Below are 27,856 nucleotides of genomic sequence, written 5' to 3'. Positions count from 1 at the left end.
GGACAGGGGCAGCTAGGTGGCCCTGGAGTCAGGAGTACTTGAGTTCAAATCCGGCCTCAGACACTTAACACTTACTAGCTGTGTGACCCTGGGCAAGTCACTTAACCCCAATGGCCTCACAAAAAAAAAAAAAAAAAAAGGTCAGGACACAGATGATAATGAGATTAGACTTTCTTGTTCAGAACCCACCCAGTGAGGGAGCTACTGTGTTCTATTCAGGTTTGAGTGGGGACAAATTCTTTGGACAGACTGGTTAAGCCTGGGGTGAACCTAAGAGGTGAATGAATGAGATCAAATTTCAGGTCCAGAGACTCAATATAATACTCAATCTCATTGTTAGCCAATCAAAGGTGATTGCCACCCACCCTCCAGAACACTCCTCTTCCAAAAGGGAATTTAAGCTTTAATCCTGCCCATCATGATTGTCTTTGGTCTTTTATAATAAGTCTCTTATTTAAATGCTGACATTCTTAATAGTGATTAAATTACCTCAGAAATTATGTCTCTCAAATCTTTTTAAAGGTCAAATTGTTTTGTCTTTCATTCTCAAAAGAGGACCAAAGGGGTGATGATATCTTGACTTGACCATGAAGTGGTCATGAAGTCATCAGCCTCACTCTTTTCTCCAGTCATGGAAGTCCAGTACCAAGACAAAAGTCAAGACCACTGGCCCAAGATACAGAAAGTGACCTTGGCCTTTTTAATCTGAGGTCTTTCTCAAGTCTCAGTTTGTCTGAAGCAAAGCCCATATTAAGGGCTCTGTAAGAATTAAGGCAAAAGGGGCAGCTAGGTGGCGCAGTGGATAGAGCACTGGCCCTGGATTCAGGAGGACCTGAGTTCAAATCCAGCCTCAGATACTTGACACTTACTAGCTGTGTGACCCTGGGCAAGTCACTTAACCCCAATTGCCTCACCAAAAACAAACAAACAAACAAACAAAAAACAAAAAAAAATTAAGGCAAAAGAGGGCCTAGTTTGCCTTCTCAAAAAAATCAATCTGGGGGCAGCTAGATGGCACAGTGGATAGAGCACCAGCCCTGGATTCAGGAGGACCTGAGTTCAAATCCGGCCTCAGACACTTGACACTAGCTGTGTGACCCTAGGCAAGTCACTTAACCCCAACTGCCCAGCAAAAAAAAAAAAAATCAATCTGGAAGAGGAAGAGCTCAGAGTTTCTGGCCACTGTTATTCACACTCACTCAGAACGGAAACCCAAACAAAGGAACAGGTAAAGGCTTGGGCTGGGACCTATTATTAGCAATTCATTGAAAGCTATGGAGATTTGGGTTAAAAGCATAGATAATTCTATTTGAAAAATAATGGGTTTTTTAAAGCCTATTTTTCCAGAGCTACAGTTCAAGAAATCATAAATGAAAATGTTAAATGAAAAAGTTAACTGTCCCAGCTTTTTGAAGTAAAAAAAAAAATTCTTTTTAAAACTAGCTAAGATTTTAAACACCCCAAACACCAAAATGTCTTAGAAAATATAAGTGACCAAAAAATATATTCCTTTGGACACAGCACCCACCTGTAAGGACATAACTCCCTACTGCAAAGAAGGGGCTGACCTGCACTGGGAAATTTTAAAATGGACTCCCACATTAGTCGTCACTTGATGTCTATTAAATATAACCAGTTCCATTTTATTAATGTTATTGGTGCACACTGTGTCCAGTGCCTCCAAATTCTTTATCAATTACCATTTATTATTTATTTAGCACCTACCACATGCTACACACTGTGCTAAGTACTATGTTCATAAATACAAAGAATTAAGTAGTCCATACTCTCAAGATTACATTCCATTGTAAAAAACAACAAATATATATATGTATATATATATGTATATATATATGTAATTACATAAAGAATAAATATAAAGAGAATACAAATAAATACAAAGTAAATAGAAGTTAGTTTGGGAAGGAGAACACGAGCAACTGTAAGGATCAGGAAAGGCTTCATAAAGAAGGGGCTGCTTGAGCTGCATCTTGAAGGAAGATGAGGCATAGGTGAAAAGACGGTATATTCTAGCCATGGAAAGGAGGTGGCGCAAAGGCAGAAATGAAAGTCAGGACCACACATGAGAATGAAGACATCAATTTGACAGGATCAGAGAGTGAAGGAGGGGAAGAAATCCATGAGAGTAAGAACTGGTTTTATATCTGTGTATCCTCAGTGCCTAGCACATTGCTTGGCACATAGTACATTATTAAACACACAACAATACAAAATAACCAAACATGCCATAAAATTGTTTCTTGTTCCCATTGGCCAAAAAGTAAAACCAACTTTGCCGACTCTTTGTGTTGCCATTCCAAAGAGAGCTCTAACCCATCTCTCCATTTATCCTCTAGACAAAGTACAAGTAATAGAATAGATATGGTGGTACAGAAAAACACTGATTTTGAGGTTAAGGGACTCAGATGCTTCCTCATATATAAAATGAAACTGAACAAGATGACCTGTAAGGTTCCTCTTCAACTATAAATGAATGAATCTGTAAATCTATGCCAAGGTCCTGGACAAGGATCTCACATTTAGAAAACTAATAGCTGTGGCTAAGAAATGGAAATCAAAGGAACGCCCATCAATTGGGGAATGGCTAAACAAGGTGTAATATATGATGGGGATGGAATATTATTGTGCTATAAGAAATGACAAGCAGGATGATTTCAGGAAGGCCTGGAAAGACTTTGTATAGTGAAGTGAGCAGAACCAAGAGGTTTTGCACAGTGACAGCAATATTGTTTGATGATGATCTGTGAATGACTTAACTATTCTCAGCAATACAATGATCCAAGACCATCCCAAAGGGCTAATGATAAAGCATACTAGCCACCTGCAAAGAAAGAACTGATAATGATTGAACACAGACTGAAGCATGCTATTTTTCACTTTCATTATTTTTATTCAAGTTTTCTTATACAAAATGACTACTATGATAATGTTTTACATAATTGCACATGTATAACCTATATCTGATTGCTTACCACCCCAAGGAGGGACTGAATTTGGAACTCAAAACTTTAAATAAAAATGTTTATTTTTTTAAAATAAAAAACAAATGCTTTAAAAAAATTAATATCTAAATTAATATTTCTAAACTCAAGAACTGTGATTCTTCACATTCTTGATCTCGTCTCACTGCCAGTCAAATTTTGTATTTTTCTGTGAAGTTTTTTTTGTTTCTTTTATTGGTTGCCATAAGATTCATCAACAAGTGGCCAGCCTACTGAAAATTAGTCTCCCCAAATTTCTAGAGTGTGAACAGGTACAGTCTTCAAGAATCCAGGGTCACCTCCATGCCAAGATGAGGTACCACAGTAGGACTTTGTGAACTAGCCACATCTTAGCAAGAACCAGCTGAAATTAGATAACATAAATTTGTAGTAGGCTCAGTTGGCAATGCTGTGTGACTTTTTCCACCAGTATACAGCAACATGTGAATAAAAAGCAAAGATGACAGTGGAAGTAAGCCAAGATTGGGGCTTGACAAGGCAAGAACATAACAAGGCAAAGGACAAGTGATTTCAGAGTACAAAATACTGTGCAGTTGAACTTGGTTAACCAGAGGTCAAGTCTACTAAAGGGAAGAAAATAATCAAAGGCTGGAGTCAGGACAAACAAGAGATGCAGAAGTGAGGAATAAGAAATGGAAGGATGGCTTAGAATATACAGCCTAAGGCAAATCAAGTTCATGTCTCTAAGCCTGTTTCCTTATTTAGACTCAGAAGATTAGAACAAAAATAGTGCTCTCCATCCCCAAACTAAAATTTTTTATATATAATGTATATATGCACCTACATATGCACCTGTTATCTTCCCATTAGAATTTAAGATTCTAAAGGGCAAGAACTGTTTCACTTTTGCCTTCGTATGTTCAATGCTTAGCACAGTGCCTGGCACACAGTTGCCATTTAAATGCTTGCTGATTAATAAACTATCAGAAAGCCTCTAGCTGCCTTAAATATGTTCAAGTCTCCAGGACAGGACGAACTATATACTAGGACACTGAAAGATATGACAAATCTGGACTGCTGAGCCAGTCAATAATTTTGTTTTTTTGGTTGGTTGGTTGGTTTTTTTGTGTGGTTTGGGTTTTTTTTGCAGGGCAATGAGGGTTAAGTGACTTGCCCAGGGTCACACAGCTAGTAAGTGTCAAGTATCTGAGGCTGGATTTGAACTCAGGTCCTCCTGAATCCAGGGCTGGTGCTTTATCCACTAAGCCACCTAGCCACCCCCCAGTTAATAATTTTTTGATGATCCTGAAGAACAAGACAAGGACTATAAGCCTCAATAAGGTCCAGGATGGTCAAGATTTTCCAAAAATGCGAAAAGTATATAGAGAGTCTATGCAGGTAAGCTTAACTGCTAATCCTGGAAAAATTCTACCCTCTCTCAAAGGAATGGTTTGTAAGCATTTTCAAAAGGAAGCAATGAACACTAAGAACAAGCATAACAAGGCAGTCAAGTTACCTTCATTTCCTTTTCAACAGGTAATGATCAGGAGAATGCTACAGATATGATAGTTTTAAATTTCAACCAAGCATTTAACTGTCTCCTCTCATACTACATGGACAAAATGAAGATGTGGGCTGGAAAATAACACAGCGAGGTGAATTCAGAACTGCTTGAATAATCAGACATTATCAAGTTGGAGGCAGGGCTCTAATACAACGACCCAGAGATTCCTCTCCTCATCCCAATATCCAAGTAACCTACCTAGGATCATAGAACTACTAAGGAATAAAGTTGGGAGATACTGCCACTGATTTTAAAAGTCCCAGCCCTCTTTCCATTACACCATTGTATTTCAAGCAGGATGATCAACTCTACAGCTCGGAGAGAGGGCTAACAAAGGGTATGAAAGGATCAAGATCCAAAAAGATCTTTTCAGGCTTAAATAATGGTCTAAGATGAATAAAATTAAATTAGACAGAAATAAATGTAAAAATTTACACTTGTGCTAAAAAAAAAATCAACTTCAAAAACATAAGGGAGCTGTAGCCAGACAAAAGTGACCATGAAAACTATTTGTGCACTTTAGTGTACTGTAAGCTCAGGGAGTCAGCATCCTAGGCTTTATTAAGAATAAGAGAGGTGGGGCGGCTGGGTGGCACAGTGGATAGAGCACCAGCCCTGGATTCGGGAGGACCTGAGTTCAAATCCAGACTCAGACACTTGACACTTACTAGCTGTATGACCCTGGGCAAGTCACTTAACCCCAATTGCCTCACACACACACAAAAGAAAAAGAATAAGAGAGGTAACAGTTCCATTGTACCATGCCCCAATCAGACTACATTCTGAATGTAGGTTTCAGTTCTGGATACAAATTTTTAGGCAGGACCTAGAGAAACTGGAACATATTTTGAAGAAAACAAGCAACACAGTAGGACTAAAGAAACAATAATACACGCACTAGTTAAAGGAACTTCCTGGAAAAGAACTTAAGAAGGACATGAGAACAGGCTTTAAACATCTGAAGGACTGACCTGTGGAAAAATAATGACTTCACTGCTTGGCCCCAGAGGACAGAACTTCAAGCCACAGATGGTGTTATTTGCAGAAATGTAAAGTTAGGCTGTAAGGAAAAACTTCACAATTAGAGGATACTGAATGGACTATCTCATCAGGTAAGGGTTTCCCCCCCATAAGAGGCAGTACTTTCCAGTTAAGAAGCCATTCTTTGTCAGGAATGATTGAACTAGAAGGTCCCAAAGGTTCTTTATATCTTCTTTATAATGATCTGTAAAGCATGAATAACAATACTTGTTTTTATCAGGAAAATGCTTTGTAAACCTTAGGAAAACAGATAAACATGAGTCATTAATAACTTAGGTTAGGTACTATCCAACAAAAGAGGCAGCAGTCTCAGCAGTTCCCTTTTGACACCATTCAAGGGATCCAAAGGAAACTTCCCAAATTGAAACTGACCAAAAAGGAGAGGGACAGAAGGAGAGCTGGTGGCCCAGGAAAAATTAGGTCAGGGTTCTTAAACTGGGGTACATGAAATTAGGTTTTTTAAACATATTTTGAGAATTATCAATATAACTGGTTTCCCTTGTGGTCCTACTTCTAAATAGTCTAATGAAGTATTTTATGTATTTAAAAGCATTATCCTGAGAACAGGTTCACAGGCTTTACCAGACTGTTAAAAGGGTGTCCTACATAGAAAAAGGTCAAGTACCTTCATATTAAATGTTGTGGAGAAGAGACTTTCCCAGATTCAGACAGTGACAAAGAGGGTTGAGTTTGAGTCCAGTCTCCCAATAAAATGAAAACAAGAGAGCAGGCAACCACTAATTTCTTTATACAAGAAGCAAGGGCTTAAGTGGAGATACAAGAAAAGGCAAAAGTTTTAAGCAGCCTGGGAAAGATTTCTTAGCAATAGTAGATCACATGTATAAAAGGCTTCCAAGATTTTTACAACTCGGTGGCTCAAGCATGTGAAAAACAGCTACTATGTACCAAGCATCGGCTGGAATTTTGATAACAAAACAATTTTGAGAAGTAGGTGCTACTATTATCCCCATTTCACAGATGTGAAAACCGAAGCTCAGAGGCATTAAGTAGGTTTCACAGTCTCAAACAGCTCCGGAGTGTCAGGGACAAGACTTCCAAGGTCCAAGCAGGGGGCGCTAACCACTTAACTCACGGTGCCTAAAGGGAACAGACTGTATAGACGCTGACCAATAAGTACGGCCTGGGGATCCAGGGCTGAGATTTTGACCTGACTTGGGATAGTGAGGATAGACAGTTGGACACTGAGCAGGAGAACAGGATCCCGACCGAGCTAGGGCGGGAAGGGTTCATTGGGGCCCAAGGTGTGGGAATCATGGAGTCCCAACCTAGGCTTAAGGATGCAGGGACCCCTGGAGGACCGAGCCCCCATCCAGGTTTGGTTGTTCGGGGACCCATCGGTTCCAGGAGGACCGAGCCCTTGCCCAAGCTTAGGGGTTCGAGGCCCCCTCGGTGCCAGGAGGACCGAACCCCTGCCCAGGCTTGGGGGTTCAGGGACCCTTCGGTGCCAGGAGGACCGAGCCCCTGCCCAGGCTTGGAGGTTCGGGGACCCATCAGTGCCAGGAGGACCGAGCCCCTGCCCAAGCTCAAGGGAGCGGGGACCTCCGCACAGCCGGGAAGGCGGAGAAGAGAGGTGCGACACTGTTTCCTCCGCATCTACGTGACCCCTAGGCTAGTTCAAGCTCCCTGGGCCGAGCCCAGTGGGGAGCATCTCCCACAAACGCCCACCCGCGGGGCTGTGCCCAAGGCGCTCACCCACAGTGCCGGAGCCCACTACCGCCAGCAGCCGCCAGCCGCTCAGATCTCCCTCCTCGCCTCCCGAGTCCACCTATCGCGAGAGGAGCCTGGACTTTATGGGATCCGGGTGCCAATGACTGCCCTCTCCTCAAACACATGCCTCGATACGGCGTCCTCCGAGGGCCAAACCTCTCCACAGAAAGGCGCGTTATTCACACGGACTGCGAAACTCCTCCCTCAGTGGCGGGGAACTTGAATGAAATTGACTTAGGCTTAGGAGGGAGATTCTGAAATCTGCCAAAAGAATTTGATTTGGTCGCTTTTCCAGCCCCCATCTGACTCAGGGTTCAGCACAATACCATCTGCTTTTTGCCAATAGTGATAGAAATGTTAGTCGACAAGGGTTTTTTGTTTCATTTTGGGTTTGCCCCCACCATGCCTAGAAATACCTGAATTTCCCTTGTTTTTAGAGCTCTCGCAAAGGCTCTCGACTTCCACGCAAGTTTGCATCGGGTTGTGTTTTGAAAGGGTTTGGGGGGGGGGGTTCGGGGGGGGGCCTTTCTTTGTCTCCCAAGTGCTTACGAGAGTGCCTGGCACGTAGTGGGTGCCTAAGAGACACATGATGATTTAGTCAAAGAAATAAAACACAGAACAAGTTTATTACACGTAACATGGAGATACAGAGAGGGCTCATACCCAAAAAGGACTTGTTAAACATCTAGGTGCTAAGCGCTGTTCTGAAAGCTGGGGATGCAAAGAAAGGTTAAAATAGATAGATGGGGCAGCTAGGTGGCGCAGTGGATAGAGCACTGGCCCTGGAGTCAGGAGGACCTGAGTTCAAATCCAGCCTCAGACACTTGACACTAGCTGTGTGACCCTGGGCAAGTCACTTAACCCCAATTGCCTCACATACACAAAAAAAATAGATGGGTGGGTGGATGGATGGATGGATAGATGGATGGATGGATGGATGGATGGATGGATGGATGGATGGATGGATGGATGGATGGATGGATGGATGGATGTGTTATGGGCCCAGAGCACCCCAGAAGTTCTCTGGGATACGTCAAGGAACCTTCTCCTTGAGAAGCTAAACCAAAGAACAGACGCACCTAAAGAGATAAGTGGAACCGAGGAGAGATCTGCAACCACCCCTTACCCAACTCTTCCAGCCACCACCAGTGGGAGATGATCCTCACTCACTAAGGGAACTTTCCACAGTCAGATGATCACCCCTATCAGTCCTCTATAAAAGTATCTACCTGTCTCCTGTCCCACTAGATTGGTATCTCAGAGCTACACTCTGTGCCATGTCTTTCTCCCCATGAGAAGTCCAAGGATTTCTCTTGGTTTCCCTTCACTTCCCCAGCCCCTAAATAAATTACTATCTTATTCTATTGCTTTTGTGTGCAAGAGGGTGTAATTCTTTAAAGAGGAATTCCTAAGAACCCCAAACCTCCACCCCTATCCAAACCCCCTACCCCATTTTCCCCATTACAGATGGATGGATGGATGGATGGATGGATGGATGGATGGATGGATGGATGGATGGATGGATGGATGGATGGATGGATGGATAGATAGATATAAAATAAAATAAAAAAGAACAGTCCCTGACTACTTGCCCCATTATGTTCTTGCCTTGTCAAGCCCCAACTTGGCTTACTTCTGTCGTCCTTCTTTGCTTTATATTCACTTGTTGCTGAATGATGGTGGAGGAAGTCACACAACATTGCCAACTGGGCCTGTTACAAATATGTTATTAAGTCTCAATTGCTTCTTGCCCAAGATGGGGCTGACTGATTCACAAAGTCTTACTGTGGCGCCTCATCTTAGAACGGAGGTGACCCTGAAGTTATAACCTCGAGCATCTCTGTACTCTTTTTGTCATGGCATCTATGTTTGAAATCAAACTAGCCTTTTCCTGAAGATACCATCACACACCTATGCATGTTTTCTGTTTGTTTGTCCATCACCCTTTTGTTCTCTTTGTGTTTCTCTGTGCCTATGTGGCTCTCAGAGCCTTTGTCAGGGTAATTGTGTACACCCGTGTTGACCACTCTGGAAACTCTGATCTTTTAAAAAAATCGGGTCAAGTTTGGAAATAGAAGCACTGGATTGAAAAGAGAAAAATAAGCTTGTAAGGAAATGTTAGATAACAATTTTATACTTAGGAGTTTTGCGAATTAAAGAAAAGTAGGAATCTTAGGAATAATTTTTGAAACGGTATATATTTTGAACTTAGAAATTTTACTGTAAATTATATGAGTCCTACTTATTTTCATAACAAATTCATATTTATTATTTCATAGCTAAGAAGAAAGGAGACCTCCGGATGAAGCCCCCTGCCCTAGTGTCCTATACCGTTATTTTTATTTTTTTATAATATACATTTTTATTTAAAGTTCTGAGTTCCTCCCTCCCTCCCCATACCCCTCCTTGAGGCGGTAAGCAATCAGATATAGGTTATACATGTGCAATTACATAAAACATTACCTTACTAGTCATTTTGTATAAGAAATCTGGAATAAAAGAAAAAATGAAAGAAAGTAAAAATAACATGCTTCAGTCTGTGTTCCATATCAGTTCTTTCTTTGGAGGTTGATAGTATGTTTTTTCATTAGTCCTTAGGGATTATCTTGGATCATTTTATTGTTGAGAACAGTTAAGTCATTCACAATTCTTCATCAAACAATATTGCTGACACTGTGCACAACATTCTCTTGGTTCTGCTCATTTCACTATACATCAGTTCATACAAGTCCTTCCAGGCCTTTCTGAAATATCCTGCTTGTCATTTCTTATAGCACAATAATATTCCATCACAATCATATACCACACCTTGTTTAGCCATTCCCCAATTGATGGGCACTCCTTTGATTTTCCATTCTTAGCCATCACAAAAAGAGATGCTATGAATATTTTTGTACAAATATATCTTTTTCTCTTTTTTGGGATGTCTTTGGAATATAAACCTAGTAGTGTATTGGTGAGTCAAAGGGTATGCACAGTTTTATAGCCCTTTGGGCATAGTTCCAAATTGCTCTCCAGAATGATTGGATCAATTCACAACTCCACCAACAGTGGATTGGTGTCCCAGTTTTCCCATATCCCCTCCAACAGCCAGTATTTTCCTTTTTTTGTTATATTTGCCTTTCTGATACTGTATCATTAATTTTAGTCTCAAACGAGATTAATTGATAGCCTTCCACCCATCCTAAGCCATGTGGTCTCTCGAAAGGGAATTTTGGCTAAATTTAATTTAATTTGAAAGATTTACTAAAAGCTTCTTCACTTTGTCAAGCCATGGTAATGTGATTTTTAGTAGATGATACAAACCTTTCTGTCCCTCTGTTCTCTCCCCCTGGAGAAATAATGTCCCTAGGTCTGAGGAGAATCCAGGAGCAGTGATAGATCATTTTTTTTTTTTTTTAGTGAGGCAATTGGGGTTAAGTGACTTGCCCAGGGTCACACAGCTAGTAAGTGTTAAACGTCTGAGGGCGGATTTGAACTCAGGTACTCCTGACTCCAGGGCCAGTGCTCTATCCACTGCGCCACCTAGCTGCCCCCAATGTGATAGATCATTTTAATGACTGAAAAGATATAACCCATTTAATGGTGAATTTGCTTTCCCCAAATGAAGGACAAGCAGTCATAGAGGCAGTTAATAGCTTACCCCCAACAGAAAGGAGAATTTCCACTTGGTCTTTACAAGAATCCACAATGGGGCCCCAATAATCCTGATGATTACAGCAGATTGCACTAGGTCAGACTATTTTTCCATAAGCGTATGGATATTTGTACAGCTTCCCCAATAAACTGGATAGATTTCAGGAAACAGTACAAAAGAAGGGTGAGAATTGTAAAGGCTGTTAAGGGGTTCCCTGATCTTGCCTTCTTGAGTTGCCATATTCCAAAAACACTGGACACAGAACATGCAGAAGGCCCTGAAAGTGTGAAGGACAAACTCCCCCTCCCCAACAGCTGACATAATTTGTTGGTCAGTTTGTGTTCTTGTATCTGTGTTTATATGTCTCTCTGTGTCTTGTTAGCTAATCTAAGTTTTTGGAAAGATTCTGTTCTTTTCCTTCAAATTTCTGAACTGTGGTCAAGTTCTTTCCATTACCCACCCACACCCCACCCTGAAATGATTGGGTTATTGATTTACAGCTAGAGAAGAAGGTCATTTCATTGATTATAGAGTCAGGTTTGGGGGCTGTGTCAGTGAAAGCTCTGTGATGTTTAAAATCTAAATTGTGGTTGCCTTAGATTAGAAGCTTTAGCACCAGGCCTTGGGCATTAAACATTTATTAAAGCATACAGATATTTCCATGGAGTTCAGAAAGTTAAGAAAAAAGCCTATTTAGCCTAGAGTTCCAGCCTGGTCTGGTTCTTCCTCAAGTCCTCTGCCACAAGCCTGCTTCAATCACGAACTCTCTCCAGCAAACTGATTGTGGAAGCTTTTTATAGGTCTGGAACAGAGGCGGTCCTTACACACTGCTTCAAGCTGATTGGCTGGTATCATCCAAATCTATTGGTTCTGAAGGTGTTCTCAAGGTGTGATTACAATCTAGTTAATTGAAGTAGGCTAATCAGCAGTTAATCACTCTCACTTGATTCAATCAGTCTAGATTAATCTCCAGGTGGGTCTTTGAGTATCTGCTAAATCTCATTATTTCATCACACTCCCCCCTTTGTTTCTTCTAGGAACAGGTGTTCCTTGATGAAACATCATGCACAGCTTTGTCAGACCACAGCTCCAGGCTTGTCACATGCCCAGTCCCCTTAAAGGTCTGACAAAGCATCATAAGCTAAAGTCTTATGCAAGGTCACCATGATCATCTAGTGACCAAATTTCATTGCTTAAACCAACAGGAATCAAGCATTTTTTATTTCAATATATAAAATCTCCACATCTCATATTAACATCTTGCTGTCTACTTCTGCATTTTGGCAAAATAAGTCCCAGTTTATGGCAATAGAAGCAGATTCTTGAAATATGATGATGATACATTTTCTCTTGTTTTTTTTAAACCCTTTATTTTCTTTCATAATACCAATGCTTTATAAAGTTATTAGTTAAAGGCAAAAGCAGGTAAAGATAAATCAAAACAGAAAGTCCACAAAAATGAAGCATTAACATACTTACAAACATAAAATTTCTTACCCAATGTGAAGATCAGATGGTTGAGGGGTTCAGCAGTCCCTTCGTGGTCGCCAAACTGTGATGTTTAAAATCTAAATTGTGGTCACCTTAAATTAGAAGCTTTAGCACCAGTCCTTGGGTATTAAATATTTATTAAAGCATACAGATATTCCCATGGAGTTCAGAAAGTTAAGAAAAAAGCCTATTTAGCCTAGAGTTCCAGCCTGGCGAACTCTCTCCAGCAAACTGATTGTGGAAGCTTTTTATAGGTCTGGAACAGAGGCGGTCCTTACACACTGCTTCAAACTGATTGGCTGGTGTCATCCAAATCCATTGGTTCTGAAGGTGTTCTCAAGGTGTGATTACAATCCAATTCATTTAAAGTAGGCTAATCAGCAGTTAATCACTCTCACTTGATTCAATCAGTCTAGCTTAATCTCCAGGTGGGTCTTTGAGTATCTGCTAAATCTCTTTATTTCATCACAGCTCCAAGGCTTACACTTCAGAATTGGACTGGCACTTAACCCTTCCCTGGCTCATGAAAAAGGGAAAAGTTTTTGTGAATCAGGACACAACTAAAAGGTAATTGAGTTTGATTGGAATAGATGGTTTGGCATTTAGGGAATCATACAAGTTAAAATTAAGCAGTAATCAATGTAAATGTAATTTTGTGAATTGATGTTTATGCTTTAAAATTGGACATCTTGCTATAAATTATGAGACTCCTTATTCTTTTTTTTGGGTGAGGCAATTGGGGTTAAGTGATTTGCCCAGGGTCACACAGCTAGTAAGTGTTAAATGTCTGAGGCCAGATTCGAACTCAAGTACTCCTGAATCTAGGGCCAGTGCTCTATCCACTGCACCACCTAGCTGCCCCAATTCCTATTCATTTTATCACGGATTTCTGCATTTGAATGTCAAGAAATGGCTTGCTCTTTAACCTTGCAAGAGAAAGTTTGCTTAAGAAAATAACTTGGAAAAGCTTTGTTGCTACTTTTGTGAATAATATAGCAAAATTTGACTATTACTTAAATAGACCAAGTTTTGTAAGCTGTTAATGATTTTTGTTGAAGGCTAAAAAGCATCTTAAAAGATTTTGGGTTCTTCTATTTCTTAGCAAATAACAAAAATATTAGTAATTCAACAATTAAAGTGTTATAACCATATTAATAGCTAACATTTGTACCTTAATAGATCATTAATTTTGTTTAATACCACTGTACACTAAAAAAGTTTAAAGGGAATTTAATGAGTGAACAAAGTACTGGGTGGCATAGGAGAAGAATCTGAATGTAATGGGGAAGGTGCAGGTCTTTTTTTTTAATGAAAGATGGTTTAAGGTGTTAACAAAAATGATTGTGAAAGTTTTGGTATTGTTTAAGAGGGAGCATTGTGTGAAATGTGATTATTTTAGTGGGAACTATAATAATAAACATTGCTGCTTAATTTGGAAGTATACAGGAAGAAATCATAGAGAGCTTTGGGTAAACTTATAAGCTCTAGGTTCCTTCTGATATTGTGGAACCCAGATTTGGACCAAGTTAAAACATACTCTTAAGTGTAATAATTGGGGTAGATAAAATCCTAATATCAGATTGCCACTATTACAATCTTTGGCAGTGGCCACTGGAAATAGTGGACCCCATACTATGAAATATAAGATATAGCATTTGTATAAAATATAATACTATAGTATTTTAAAACCACAACCCAAGATTCTGTATAAAACCATTTAGAACATAGATCCATATACAATTGAATTCATTCTGGTCACATTTTAAGCAATATATGTCTCTCCTAATTTGATATTTAAGATAAGTCAGAAGTTATTATACTATTTGGCATTAAGACAATCTGGAAAAATGCATGGATTTGAAATTTGTTAACTTGGTGATCTTTAGCAAGTTACCTCATGTCTATTTACCTCAGTTTATTTCACATGATTATAAAGTGCTTAACACATGCCTGACATAGGGCAAACACTATAAATGTTAACTGTTATTGTTATTAGTTCCTTAATTAGGTGTAATTGCTTCATACTTGATATCTTTATATGGGGTTTTAGATGTGATCAGGATACAATACCAATGGTGATGAGATGGCTAATTTTCTGTGTAGAGTAATTTGGAAATTCATTCAACTGGATTGGGGTCAACTATTTGGTAATGGCTTTGTTTCAAATACTTAATATTGGTAATAATTTGTTATGATTCTTGATTTTTTATATTGTACAAATTGGTAAATGTTCATCAGTCATGTTGAGCAACTTTTTTAACTTGAACATTATTAGTGTATGAACTGAAAGAAATTAAAAGATGGTGGGAAAATTGTTTAAAACCAGTTATGTTATTTTATCAGCCCTTATTTCATAAGCTTGCCAGGTTCCTGGAAACCATCTGTGTGGGCAAGGTTATCAGCCACTTTAGGTTATAGAGTTCCTAAACAACGAATTTGACTTGCTAAGGATTTACAAGTTTAATATAGAAATAATTTCTAATGATTGATCTTCATACCAGAACAAATTTAAACATGAGAAGAAAATAAAAACAAGTGAAGAGGGGCAGCTAGGTGGCACAGTGGATAGAGCACTGGCCCTGGATTCAGGAGGATCTGGATTCAAGAGGACCTGAGTTCAAATCCAGCCTCAGACACTTGACACTTACTAGCTGTGTGACCCTGGGCAAGTCACTTAACCCCAATCGCCTCACCAAAAACAAACAAACAAAAACCCCACAATTGAAGAATATTAAGTGAAATCTCTTGTATGTGTTTGAGTCTGGGTAAACTTTTATTGCTCACTGCAGTGGGATATCCAAGATCCAGGAGGAATTGTATTGATTGAATGGTTATTGGACAGGAGTACTACGTTGCCGGGAAACTTAATGTCTTTTGTTATTGATATCCATTATTGTACCCGTTTGGCTTTTATTTTCTATAGCTGTATGCTGAATTATATACAAATTAGTACTTAATTTTGGTCATTTCTACTATGGTTTATATAGTGCTTGGTTAATGTTCTGGTCCCACTTTGTTATTGGGGTTGTCCTATGTAGTATTTGTAGTACTGTTTTACCCATTGTGCACTCTGTGGTCATTGGCATACCCAGGAGTCACCTTTGACCAACACCAGGGGATGTTAAAGTCCCCTGAACTTGTCTTTCTGAGTTGTATATTTTCCATAAACACTGGACCCAGAGCACACAAGAGGCCCAGAATAATGTGTCACGGATGAACCCCCCTACCCACCCAAGTTGACATAATTTGTTGTTTGCACTCCAAACTAGACTCCCTGTGTGTCCTTGGGAGCCAAGATAGGATCCAGACAGTCTGTGCCAGGCTGGGATAATGCTTGTGCAGCTGGGGTCTTTGCAGATAATCAGACCCTCCTATCTTCATAATCTAGCTGTTCCCAAGGGAAAAGAATATAGGTTTTGTCATCACCTCCCTCCTCCCCTTGAGACAGGGTTAATGCACCTTTCCCCTCACATGCCTCAGTCGTTCCTGTTTTTTTCCTCCTCCTTTTCTTGTTCTGTCATAAATATGCAAACTTCTGTCAGGACAGTGAACTCTTTTGGTTCCACGTGCATGTTCATTTCTCTTGTAATAAGCCTGGTTTTCCCATAAGTCTCATGACATTGTGATTTCCTGTTGACAGAATCCCACTCATTTTTACAACAGGCTATTCAAAAGTGCTAAATTATATTAGGGACTAGAACCCTGTCTTCTAAGAGATGCTTTGATCATTTACACCCATTTTGTTAATCAAGCCCTGCCTGATGTTAAGGGCTAAAATTCTTGCTAGTCTGTCTAAAATATCTAATGAGTGGTCGCCAATCAATTACGAGCTTTAGCAAGAGTTAGACTTTTAAGCATTTATTAAGGAGAATAAGAATTTGGTAAAGAGAGAGAGAAAGGCCTAGATTCCTATCTATTAAAGGGAGAGCACATTTCTAGCTCCCTTCTCCGCCAGCGTCCTCAGGAAAGAGACCCAGAGTCAGCGCCAGTCTCTTCCTTCCTCCTCCCACTAGTCCGCGTCACTTCCTCCCGCCAAAGAAGAGACTCCTGGTCTTGCCCTCAAAGACCTTCACTTCATGGGCAGAACTCTTCTACAGTAAGTATCCAGCAGGTGGCGTCATTCCAATCGTTACACTGAGATATGAAAGCATTTCAAAAGTGTTTCTACTGTGGAAGGAAAGGTATCGTTCTATTGATAATTAATTAGAAGAAATTTAACAATTACTAACTGACTAACTGAAGCTGAGTGTGGAAATGAATTTTGTTGTAACTCAGAGAAGTTAGTGGGTAAGTTTACTGACTGCTTCCTTATTATCCTTAAAATTCATCCATGGACTATTAGGGACAAGATCTCCTAGCCAGATTTTAAAATTTTCTGCTCTCTGATAGTATTCTGTTCCCTAAAGACTGACCACCTTAATCAGACTGTTGTATTAAAAAAAAAAATGTTTTTGTCCTTTAAGACACTTTGATTGGGCACAGCTAGGTGGCACAGTGGATAAAGTCCCAGCCCTAGATTCAGGAGAACCTGACTTCAAATCCAGCCTCAGATACTTGACACTTACTAGCTGTGTGACCCTGGACAAGTCACTTAACCCTCATTGCCCAGCCAAAAAAAAAAATACTTTGACTAGAAACGTATTTTATCTTTCAAAACCATAATATTGTTTATGATATTGTGAAGCTATACTATTAGGATCACAACTTCTTTCTAATCTGAATGTTGCTACATATTATGAGCTTAACTGTTAAAAGAAAATGCTTGAAAACTCAATATTCTGAAGGTCTTGCCTATTAGAAAGAGGAAGTTTCATCTAAATTATTTAGCTATCACTTATGAAAATTGTGAGATTATTGGTTATTAGGAGATATTTTGATAAGGCCAATGTAATTGGGTATATTTTTGGTATTGCTTCACTTAGAAGATGGAATCTCCTCCCCCATTGCAGTCACAACTTGACTAGAACAGGGATTCTTAAACTTTTTCCACTCTTGATCCCTTTTTGCCTGAGAGATGTTTATGCAACCCCAGGTATATAAGTATATAAAATAGGTGTTTATAACCTTTTATTGTTGCCAAATTTTTTGCAACCCCCACATTCAGTTATGTGACCCTGCGACCCACAGTGTAAGAAGCTAGGGACTATAGGGAAGTACAAATTAGGAATTTATTATTCGTAATTAGGAATTTCTAGTATAAGACCATTTATTGTGAATTATTTCATTATATCTGGAATAGTCTATACTAAAGTTACAGTTTGACCAACTTAGTTTTAACATTAAAGGTTAAATAAGAGATTTCTGTCAGTTTAGAGATTTCTAGTTATATTTATGGAAGTCTTATCTTTTTACATCAAGATAAATTTTAAGTTGTTTTTTGAAAGAGAAATACTAGTAGAAAGGAATGCTGAGTAAAAATCTTTTGTCTGAGAGGCAGCCAAGTGGCGCAATGGATAAAGCACCAGCCCTGGATTCAGGAGGACCTGAGTTCAAATCTGGCCTCAGACAATAGCTGTGCGACCCTGGGCAAGTCACTTAACCCTCATTGCCCTGCGCAAAAACCCCCCCAAAAAACCTACTTTTGTCTGATTTTTCGAAGGCCTGATAAATTTTATTTATTAGTTATTGCAACAACTTGAGAGGACTGACAATTGTGTCAAACCCTACTGTGATTAGTGAGACTTTGCTTTTTTGAGGTGAAAGCTTTTTGCAACCCTAAATACTCTTTTTGAGCTTCATTCTTAGGGTTGTTGTATCCTGGGGCCAAGCCGAAAGAAACACTTCAAGAAAAATACCAGCAGCTCAATGAGAGTAACATCTGAGATCTAAGGCCTGTTCTTGGGAATAAGATTGAGAATGCTAAGGGTGGACTCTCAATTCATTTTCCCATACTGCCTACGTGGTTCTATATACTTGGCTGCTTATGGTCATTCTGAGCCCTGGGCTTTAGGACCAATATTGATATGTGATATTTTATGTTCCTGCTTCTTGTGATTCTTTTTTTTTTAATGAGGTATCTCTTATTATTTTCAAACTGAAACAAGTCAATACTTGTTATCAAGGATATGTGATCCTTAATAACTGAATTCACCCCAAATTATGATTATGGAAACTTGCTATTTAAGACCTTATGGGATATTACTGACATATTCTGAGACTGACTCCAGGTATAATGAATAAGAAATGCTATTAGGCCAGTGATCAATGTAACCCTATGGGAGTTGACATCCATGAACTGCAGGTGGAGTTCTCATGGGAAAGGCTGGGAAAAACAACTCCTGATGGATGGAGCTTGGACTGAGGTAGGATTCTCCTGATTCAATTTCCCTAATATAACATTTCCTCTTGAATGGAAAGTATCCCACCATTTAAGTCTGGTTTAATTCAATTGGCTATCTATGTGATTCTTGCCTGTGATTGACATGAAGTTAGGAAAGCATTCCTTATTATAGCTATGACCCTGGCAGATTTCTAGAATCATAGCAAGTGATCAGTATGAACATGAATGTAAGGAAATAATTGTGATTTGGGGTTTCCATGACCACATCTTTGCTTCATTATGGTCAGACTGAAAAGATGTAATCTTGAAAGCCATGTGGCTTCAGTGTCAGGAAGTGATGTTTGCTTGTGGGACTTGTCAATCAAAGTTGCCAGCCAATTAGCTTGGGGCTGTGTGTGTGGGTGGCCATGTTTCCAGTTTTATGGGAGGCTTCAGGAGGAAACCCAGCAGGAGAGTGCTTGCTTTTTTGCCCAGGAGAGAGAAGTAGAGGGGCTGGTGGTGGATTTTCAGACTTAGCTGAGAGACACAGCACAGCTGATTCTCCTTGGAAATACAGATTCCAGGTGGTGGTGAGTTTGTCTATCCCCTTTCTCATTGTCCCTAGCTCTATTAACTTCATTTGCGTTGTAAATTTTATTCCCATTAATAAAACCTGATTTGTTTGTGCAAAAGAGGCTGTTAATCTCCTTTCTTATCAGTCTGAGAGAAATAACTAAAGAAAAAGCAGTTTGGCAATTGTATACATTTAAAATTATTTATTTATTTATTTATTTATTTGGCGGGGCAATGGGGGTTAAGTGACTTGCCCAGGGTCACACAGCTAGTAAGTGTTGTCTGAGGCCAGATTTGAACTTGGGTCTTCCTGAATCCAGGGCCGGTGCTTTATCCACTGTGCCACCAAGCCGCCCCCAAAAAGGCAGTTTGGAAGAGAGGAAACTCTCCCATTATTTCCTGAACCCCAATATTATGGTGAGCCGCCCAATTAACTCTTCCCATACTAAATTTGGCTCTTACACAATATTAAAACTTTATTTTATAGGCTAATACTGTAATACATTTGAATTATTATAATAAGATGTAGGTATGAGATTGGAGCTATTTAGCCTAGAATTTTAATCCTTTCCATATCCTAAACAACTAAATAGATGATTATTTGGCCTTCTTATCTGCCTGTCACTAATTATGTATATTTGTATGTGTGTAAAATAAGGTCCTTAAATGTTTCAAAATAATCTAAGACTAATTTAGTATTGAAACCAAGCTGTATTCTATTAATTATTAAGACTAAATCAGAAACCTCTTCAGTTCTGTTTTGACAAAAGAATTTTGGTGCAATCCATTTCCTTAGAGGAGAATAATTTATGGAATATCTTGTGTTACCTAAATGAGAAAAGCCAATTTTATTTGGGCTTATTATTTCCTTTTTTTTTTTTTTGAGGCAACTGGGTTAAGTGATGTGCCCAGGGTCACACAGCTAGTAAGTGTCAAGTGTCTGAGGCCGGATTTGAACTCAGGTCCTCCTGACTCCAGGGCCGGTGCTCTATCTACTGTGCCACCTAGCTGCCTCTCCACTGTGCCACCTAGCTGCCCCTGGGTTTATTATTTAATTTGGAATTACCAACTGAGCTTTGAGTATGTTTTGAAGAGTAAATGTGTTATTATAAACAATTTATTTGATATGCACTGTTTTGAAATTGTTTATTCCTTGTTATATATCCCATTCCAGAACCTTTTGTTACAATTGAAGTTAATTTGGCAACTTTTAAATTAATTCATTTTTTGCATTAGAGGTCATCTTACAAAAATTTTCTTATTAATGTCTTAGCAGAATCTTATCCTCCTGAGGGGGAATGAGCACCTAAAAAGTAAATAACTAGAGTAAATAAAATTTAGAGGATTTTCAACAAAATAATAATAGGACCAGATAATTATATATGTCATATATAAGAACTGAGTTCAGAATTTTCTGTTTCTTCAGTTTGTATTTGAATTTCCTAAATATAGCAACATAATAATTTGTTGACCTGCATCACAAGGTAAATAACAGGTGATAAACTAATGTTCTTTTCCTTTTGACATGGGGAAAATAGGGTAGGGGGTTTGGGAAAGGGGTACAGGTTTGGGGTCCTTAGGAAGTCTTCTTTAAAGAATTACACCCTCTTGTACACAAATCCAAAAGATTAAGATAGTAGTTTATTTAGGGGATGGGGAAGGGAAACTAAGAGAGAAATCCTTGGACTTCTCATAGGGAGAAAGGCATAACACAGAGCATGGCTCTGAGATACCAAACTCCTTGAACAGGAGACAGGCATGTAGTTTTATAGAGATCTGATGAGGTGATCATCTGACTGTGAAAAAGTTCCCCCTATTGAGGGAGGACCATTCCTCTCTGGTGGTGGCTGGGGGAGTTGGGTGAGGTGTGGCTTCGGATCTTTCAAGCCATCTCTCTCTCCTCCTCCTGCTACAAAGGCAGCAGCCATACTTAATTCTTATCTCCCGGGGCGGGGGTGGGGGTGAGGAGACTGGAATGAAGGGTGAGGGTCCCAGAGCTAGCTCAGTCCTGATCTGGTTCCACTTATCTCTTTAGGTGTGTCTGTCCTTCGGTTCAGTTTCTCAAGGAGAAGGTTCTTTGATGTGCCCCAGAGAACTTCTGGCGTGCTCTGGGCCCATAATACTTTCTGGAATTTGAATCTAAGGTGAAGAATGAAATAGATGAACAACAGAAGTTAAGTGATGGTAGAGTCTACTCCAATTTAAAAGGCACCTTTTCACTCTACCCTACATAACTATATTGACAAATACCAATTTTATAACTAAAAGGGGTCATTCTACAAGCCAGATCCTTATAGATTCTGTTTAGAGTCTTCCTTCAGCCTGTTGCTGGCAGACTCCAAATATTTGGTTTTGATAAGAATAGGAGCAACAAGGAAGTTTCTAATTTGATGCTCTTATTAAGTTTGAGCTTGCTCTCACTACCTGCCCTGGGTACTGACAAAGTAAACTTAAATTTGTATTAAGGTCTGTTTCAATAAGAGATTTTAATGAAAAAGCAAATCCACTAGAAACTGCTCTGAAGCCCCACCCATTCCAGAATGCCTAAGAGGAAAGATCTCTAGAGGAGCAGGGAACTGAATTAGGAGATGTTTGCAGAAACCAGACAACTGTATGAGATGAGATGGTTGCTCCTTCAGATAGGATAGATGGATGAAATGAACAACTTTACCTTTTATTTTTTACTTCTTCCCTATGTACCTCTTTTCTGTAAGGTCTGCTTGCCAAAGGAGATTACCCCCCAATGGCTCATGTCAATGCATTTCTCACTCTCTCTCCTTCTTTCCCTCACATTTTTTTCCTATCATTAGTTCCATAGTCAAAAACTCTTAATAAAGCATTTGTCATACCAGTTAGTGATTCACTGAGAAGACTCTGCCTTCTCAGAATCAGAGGGGGAAATGTTAATACCAAATGTAATGTTACTTGCCACTCTCTTAAATGATTCTAGTAATGTCAGAACTTCAGTAATGTCCTTACATTCCTACTCTTAAGATATTCACTCTCCATTAGGTGAGCTAAACCACACCCTCAATCCCCCCTACCCTGGGGTTTTACATTGTAAAGGAATTTAGCTTAAACTGGATCTTGGCTCCTAATGTCCTTGCCCCTTCCACTGGGATTCATGGCACAAAGCGAAAACAGCCAGAATAAAGTGGCTTTCCTTGCTCAGACTGCCAAAGGCAACTGGGCTCTCATGACCAGGCCTTGCTACCTTATACTACCTTCTCCCCCTTTTCTCCTAGATTATAAGAACCTCTTACTGTGAGTCTGGTGGGGGAACATTCCTCTAACTCCAGAACCAGTGTGCTTTCTCAGCAATCATCTCAAGGCAAATGACTCCCAAATCTATACGACCAACTTTTATCTCACCCATGAATGCCAGCCCATCATCACTGACTGCTGTACAGTCCATCAGCATTTCAAATTCAACATGTCTGAATGTAACTCACTCCTCCCATCATCTTTCCAATGACGGGTTGGCAACCCCAGTCATCCTTGCCACACCCCTCTTCCTCACCCACTTTATCCAGTTAGTTAAGTCTCCTCTCCTCTACTCTGTAACGACTGGAATGACGCCACCTGCTGGAGACTTACTGTAGAAGAGTTCCGCGAATGAAGCGAAGGTCTTTGAGGGCAAGACCAGGAGTCTTTTCTTTGGCATCAGGAAGTGACGCGGGCTAGTGGGAGGAGGAAGGAAGAGACTGGTGCTGAGTCTTGGGAGCTTTCCTTTGGACTCTGGTGGAGAGCGGAGCTAGAAATGTGCTCTCCCTTTAATAGATAGGAATCTAGGCCTTTTTCTCTCTCTTAACCAAATTCTTATTCTCCTTAATAAATGCTTACAAGTCTAACTCTTACTAAAGCTTATAATTTATTGGCGACCACTCATTAGATATTTTAGACAGTTTAGCTAGAATTTTAGCCCTTAACAACTCCCACATCTCTTGAATCCATCCCTTTCTCTGCATTCACATGATCATCACTTTGGTTCAAGTCTTTATGATCTCTTGCATCATCTTCCTAGTCTCCATGCTTCTGGGCTCTTGATTCTTCAGTTAATTCTCTACATAATTCAAAAGTCTTCTTTAGGAACAAACACGGCTGACTATGTCACTCACCTGCTTAAAAAAAATCAGTGTCTCCCTATTCCCTCAAGTAGACAAACTACTCAAGCTTGGCATTTTACATCTTCCACAAGCTATCTTTAATCTCCCTTTCCAAACTTCTCACTCAACTTCATGCATTCTATATTTCATCTGAACAGCCTTTCTGAAGACTAACTATCCTTAGGTTTAAAATATACTTCCAGAGCAGGTGGATTTCAGAGAAGCCCGGAAGGACTTACATGAACTGATGCTGAGTGAGATGAGCAGAACCAGAAGAACATTATACACAGTATCAACAACAGTGTGTGTTGATCAATTGTGATAGACTTGACTCTTCTCAGCAATACAATGCTCCAAGATAGTTCCAAAGGATTCAAGATGGAAAATGCTCTCCACATCCAGAAAAAAAGGACTATGGAATCTAGATGCAGATTGAACCATACGATTTCTATTTTTTTTTTTCTTTTTTGAAGTTTTTCCTTTTTGCTCTGATTCTTCTTTCACAGCATGACTCATGTAGAAATATGTTTAATGTGATTGTACATATAAAACCTATATCGGATTGCTTGCTGTCTTGGGGGGGGAAGGGAGAGGGAGAAAAATTGAAACTAGAAAACTTATAAAAACAAATGTTGGGGGCAGCTAGGTGGCACAGTGGATAAAGCACCTGCCCTGGATTCAGGAGGACCTGAGTTCGAATCTGGCCTCAGACACTTGATACTTACTAGCTGTGTGACCCTGGGCAAGTCACTTAACCCCAACTGCCTCATCAAAAAACAAAACAAAAAAAACAAATGTTGAAAATTATCTCTACAACTGGAAAATAATAAAATACTGTTATGAAAAAAATATATACTTCCATCACTTTGGCCTCTTACCACAACCTCCTATTTAACATCTTCCTGATCTTCAAGTTGTTACTGTTCTTCTTCAAATGACCTCATTTATGTGAACCTCTGACCATACTTAACTTTATACAAAGAATCATAGAATCATATGTTTGGAGCTAGAAAGGTTCTTAGGGGCCATCCAATAGAATCCTCTCATTTTTTGTTCTTTTGGGGCAATGAGGGTTAAGTGACTTGCCCAAGGTCACACAGCTAGTAAGTGTCAAGTGTCTGAAGCCACATTTGAACTCAGGTCTTCCTGAATCCAGGGCTGGTGCTTTATCCACTGTGCCACCTAGCTGCCCCAAACCCTCTCATTTTAGAGATGAGGTATCTGAGGCCCCAGGAACTGTCTTACCGGGTTCATACAGATAATAAGTGCTGTGGATGGGATTTGAATCCACACCCTTTGGTTACATATTCATTGCTTTTGCAATATGGTAGAAGTGCCTAGGTGATGGACCTGGAATTAGGAATACCAGGGTGCAAATCCCAAATGACACTAGCTAGTAGTCATTTTATCACTTATTCTTTTTGTATTTATTCTAAATATATTTACACATATACTCAGGTCGTCTCCCCCACTAGATTGAATTCCTAGAGAGAAGTGACTGTTTTATTCTTCGTATTTGTTTGCAGCGTATAGCAGACTGCAAGGCACACACTAAATGCTTATTTATTGATCAAATGAGATTGCATATGTAAAGAGCTTTAAAATTTTAAAAGTGCTATATGTAAAAAAAAGAAAAGAAAAATGGGGCAGCTAGGTGGCGCAGTGGATAAAGCACTGGTCCAGATTTCAGGAGGACCTGAATTTAAATCCAGCTTCAGACACTTGACACTATCTGTGTGACCCTGGGCAAGTCACTTAACCCACAATGCCCCCCCCCCCCAAAAAAAAAAAGAAAAGAAAGGAAGAAAGTGCTACATGTATCCACCAGTAGAATTTAAACTAATTGAGGGTAAATGCTATTTAGTTTTTGTCTTTCTATCTCCAGAATCTAGCACAGCACCTTGCATATAATAGGTGCCTAAGTGTTAGAATTGAGATGAAGACATCTGAAAACAGTATGATTGGAGACTTGAGATACTATACTGGCCAATCTTGAAACACTAATAAAATCAACATCCATAAATCTAAAGTTCTCTAATGACTGAACTGTTACCTTCTCCAAGTATTATTCACTAGAAACCTAAATGACAGAACTCAAAGTAACTTCAAAAGGTCTTCTGATGCTTCCCCTGGCCTAAGCCTTATTTCTTTTTTTTGGCAGGCTAATGAGGGTTAAGTGACTTGCCCAGGGTCACATAACTAGTGTCAAGTGTCTGAAGCTGGATTTGAACTCAGGTCCTCCTGAATCCAAGGCCAGTGCTTTATCCACTGCGCCACCTAGCTGCCCCCTAAGCCTTATTTCTAAAGTCTGTGAGGAAAGGAGATACCATAATCTCCTGTGGTTGTAATATATAATTATGTCACTAATAAGTGTTTCATAAAGGATGAAACATCACCATAAAACTGATTTTAAGAAATATTTTATTTAAAAAAAACTTTAATGGGGAAAATCCTTAAATAATAAAATCAAGATTCTTCTTATTGTTAAGGGCAAAATAAAGAAACAGCCTCTTTCAAAAATAACACAGGTTTATTAAGGAGAACAAGTTCAAAACACCATCTGAATCACACAAGTGAGATTAATAGGACTAGAAACAATGTATAAACAATATATTAATCTCTGGGGTAAAAAGAAAGCCCCAGGTACCTGAACCTGCCTCCAACCCAGCCAGCTCAAAAAAAACTAGCTCGGGGGGGCAGCTAGGTGGCACAGTGGATAAAGCACGGGCCCTGGATTCAGGAGTACCTGAATTCAAAGCCAGCTGCAGACACTTGACATTTACTAGCTGTGTGACCCTGGGCAAGTCACTTAACTCCCACTGCCCTGCAAAAAAAAAAAAGCTAGCTCTGCCCCCCCCCAAAAAACCTCACTCACTACACCCAAAAACTGTAGCTCTAGTCTCTTCTGTTTTGGTCTGAAGGTCAAGTACCCGAAGCTCCTCTAAAATGTCTGCCTTTCTTCCCTGTTTACCTCAGAATCCTCCCTAACTCACTTTTTCTTCTAACCCCTCTAATACCAATCCCCAACTGACTGACTTTTTACTGTATCTTAACGAGTTCTTAGCCATGCTGAGTCTCCCATTCGCTCAGCACACCCACATGGTCTGTCCCCATTATAATCTTGCCAGACCCACCTGGGCCTGGGAAAGCTATTAGAGGGAGGCTTTTGAAACAATGTTTCAATAAATGTTCCCTGTGGTCTGAGCTCCTCTTGTTTGTTCAATTATCTCTCAAAACAAAATACCTATCTTCTCTTAGGCTTTTCTTTTTAGTCTTACCATAATAAAGCAAAGATAGGATGATGAAAACCCCAAATCACAATTAATTCCTTACATTCCCCCCTTTGCTTTGTTAAGAAACATGGGCAAGTCACTTAAACCCAATTGCCTCACTAAAAATTAAAAAAAAAAATTAAGGGAAGCAGTGGGCAAATAATAGAGACAGTGGGGGGTGGGGTGGGGTAAAGAGATTCACCAGGTTAGTTAACTCCTGGCTACTAGTTAACTCCTAGCTACCAGGTGGGGTTAAAGAGATTCAAAGCTAAACAGATCAACGGAGTCTGGATGTCTTTGGAGGGAAAACCACTTCTTCCCTAGAAATTCTATCACCAGGTATGCTTCTCTATTCACAGGAAAGGCCATTTTGGTATGCAAGGCACTGTGGACTCAGTTAGGAGGACCTGGATAGCAACAGGTATAACTAACACAGCATCTCCAATCTGCTCTCCATGTGTCAATCTTACAATCAACATGCCTTCTGTGCTAAAGCATATGGAGGGAGTCCTTTGGCATAAACACTTTTTGAACATCTACAAATTGATTTTATTTCTATGCCTAAAGCAGGACATTATAAATTTTGCCTTGTCATTGCTCAATGGGTTGAGGCTTTTCCTGCCCCACGAGCAACTGCTGGTTTTGTGGCCAAAGTTCTGCTTAAAGAGATTGTCCTGTGCTTTGGGCCACCAGCATGCATTGATTCTGATAGAGGTACACATTTTACAGATTCAATTCTCTCCCAGATTTATTCTTTCTTGGGAGTAACTCCTAGATTTCATACCTCTTATCACCCTACAAAGCTCAGGCCAAGTTGAACATACTGTGGAAGGAAAGGTATCTTTCTATTGATAATTAATCAGAAGAAATTTAAGAATTACTAACTGAAACTGGGTGTGGAAATTAATTTTGTTGTAACTCAGAGAAGGTAGTAGGTAAGTTTATTTCCTGCTTCCTTATTATCCTTAAAATTCATCCATGGACTATTAGGGACAAGATCTCCTAGTCAGATTTTAGAATTCCCTGCTCTCTGATAGTATTCCGTTCCCTACAGATTGACCACCCTAATCATACTGTTGTGTTTTAAAAAAATATAAGTTTTTGTCCTTTAAGACACTTTGATTGGGAGCAGCTAGGTGGCACAAATCTGAGTTCAGATCTGGGCTCAGACACTTGACACTTACTAGCTGTGTGACCCTGGGCAAGTCACTTAACCCTCATT

The 27,856-nt window shown here is 39.7% G+C and overlaps 1 protein-coding gene across 1 annotated transcript in view; it reads right to left on the bottom strand.

Moving 5' to 3' along the window:
• MAD1L1 (mitotic arrest deficient 1 like 1) overlaps positions 1 to 7,404 on the bottom strand; it is an 899,456-nt gene extending 892,052 nt beyond the window's left edge. Inside the window, exons 1-2 of the mRNA XM_043978850.1 lie at positions 7,282 to 7,404; positions 5,499 to 5,587 (exon numbers count right to left, since the gene is read on the bottom strand). The gene's annotated coding sequence lies outside the window, so the exon portion shown is untranslated. The remainder of the gene's footprint in view (positions 1 to 5,498; positions 5,588 to 7,281) is intronic.
• Positions 7,405 to 27,856: the final 20,452 nt, after the last annotated feature.

This window comes from Dromiciops gliroides, chromosome 1, assembly GCF_019393635.1.
Source record: "Dromiciops gliroides isolate mDroGli1 chromosome 1, mDroGli1.pri, whole genome shotgun sequence".
NCBI classification, from domain to species: domain Eukaryota; kingdom Metazoa; phylum Chordata; class Mammalia; order Microbiotheria; family Microbiotheriidae; genus Dromiciops; species Dromiciops gliroides.
This window is presented reverse-complemented; position numbering and strand designations above follow the sequence as displayed.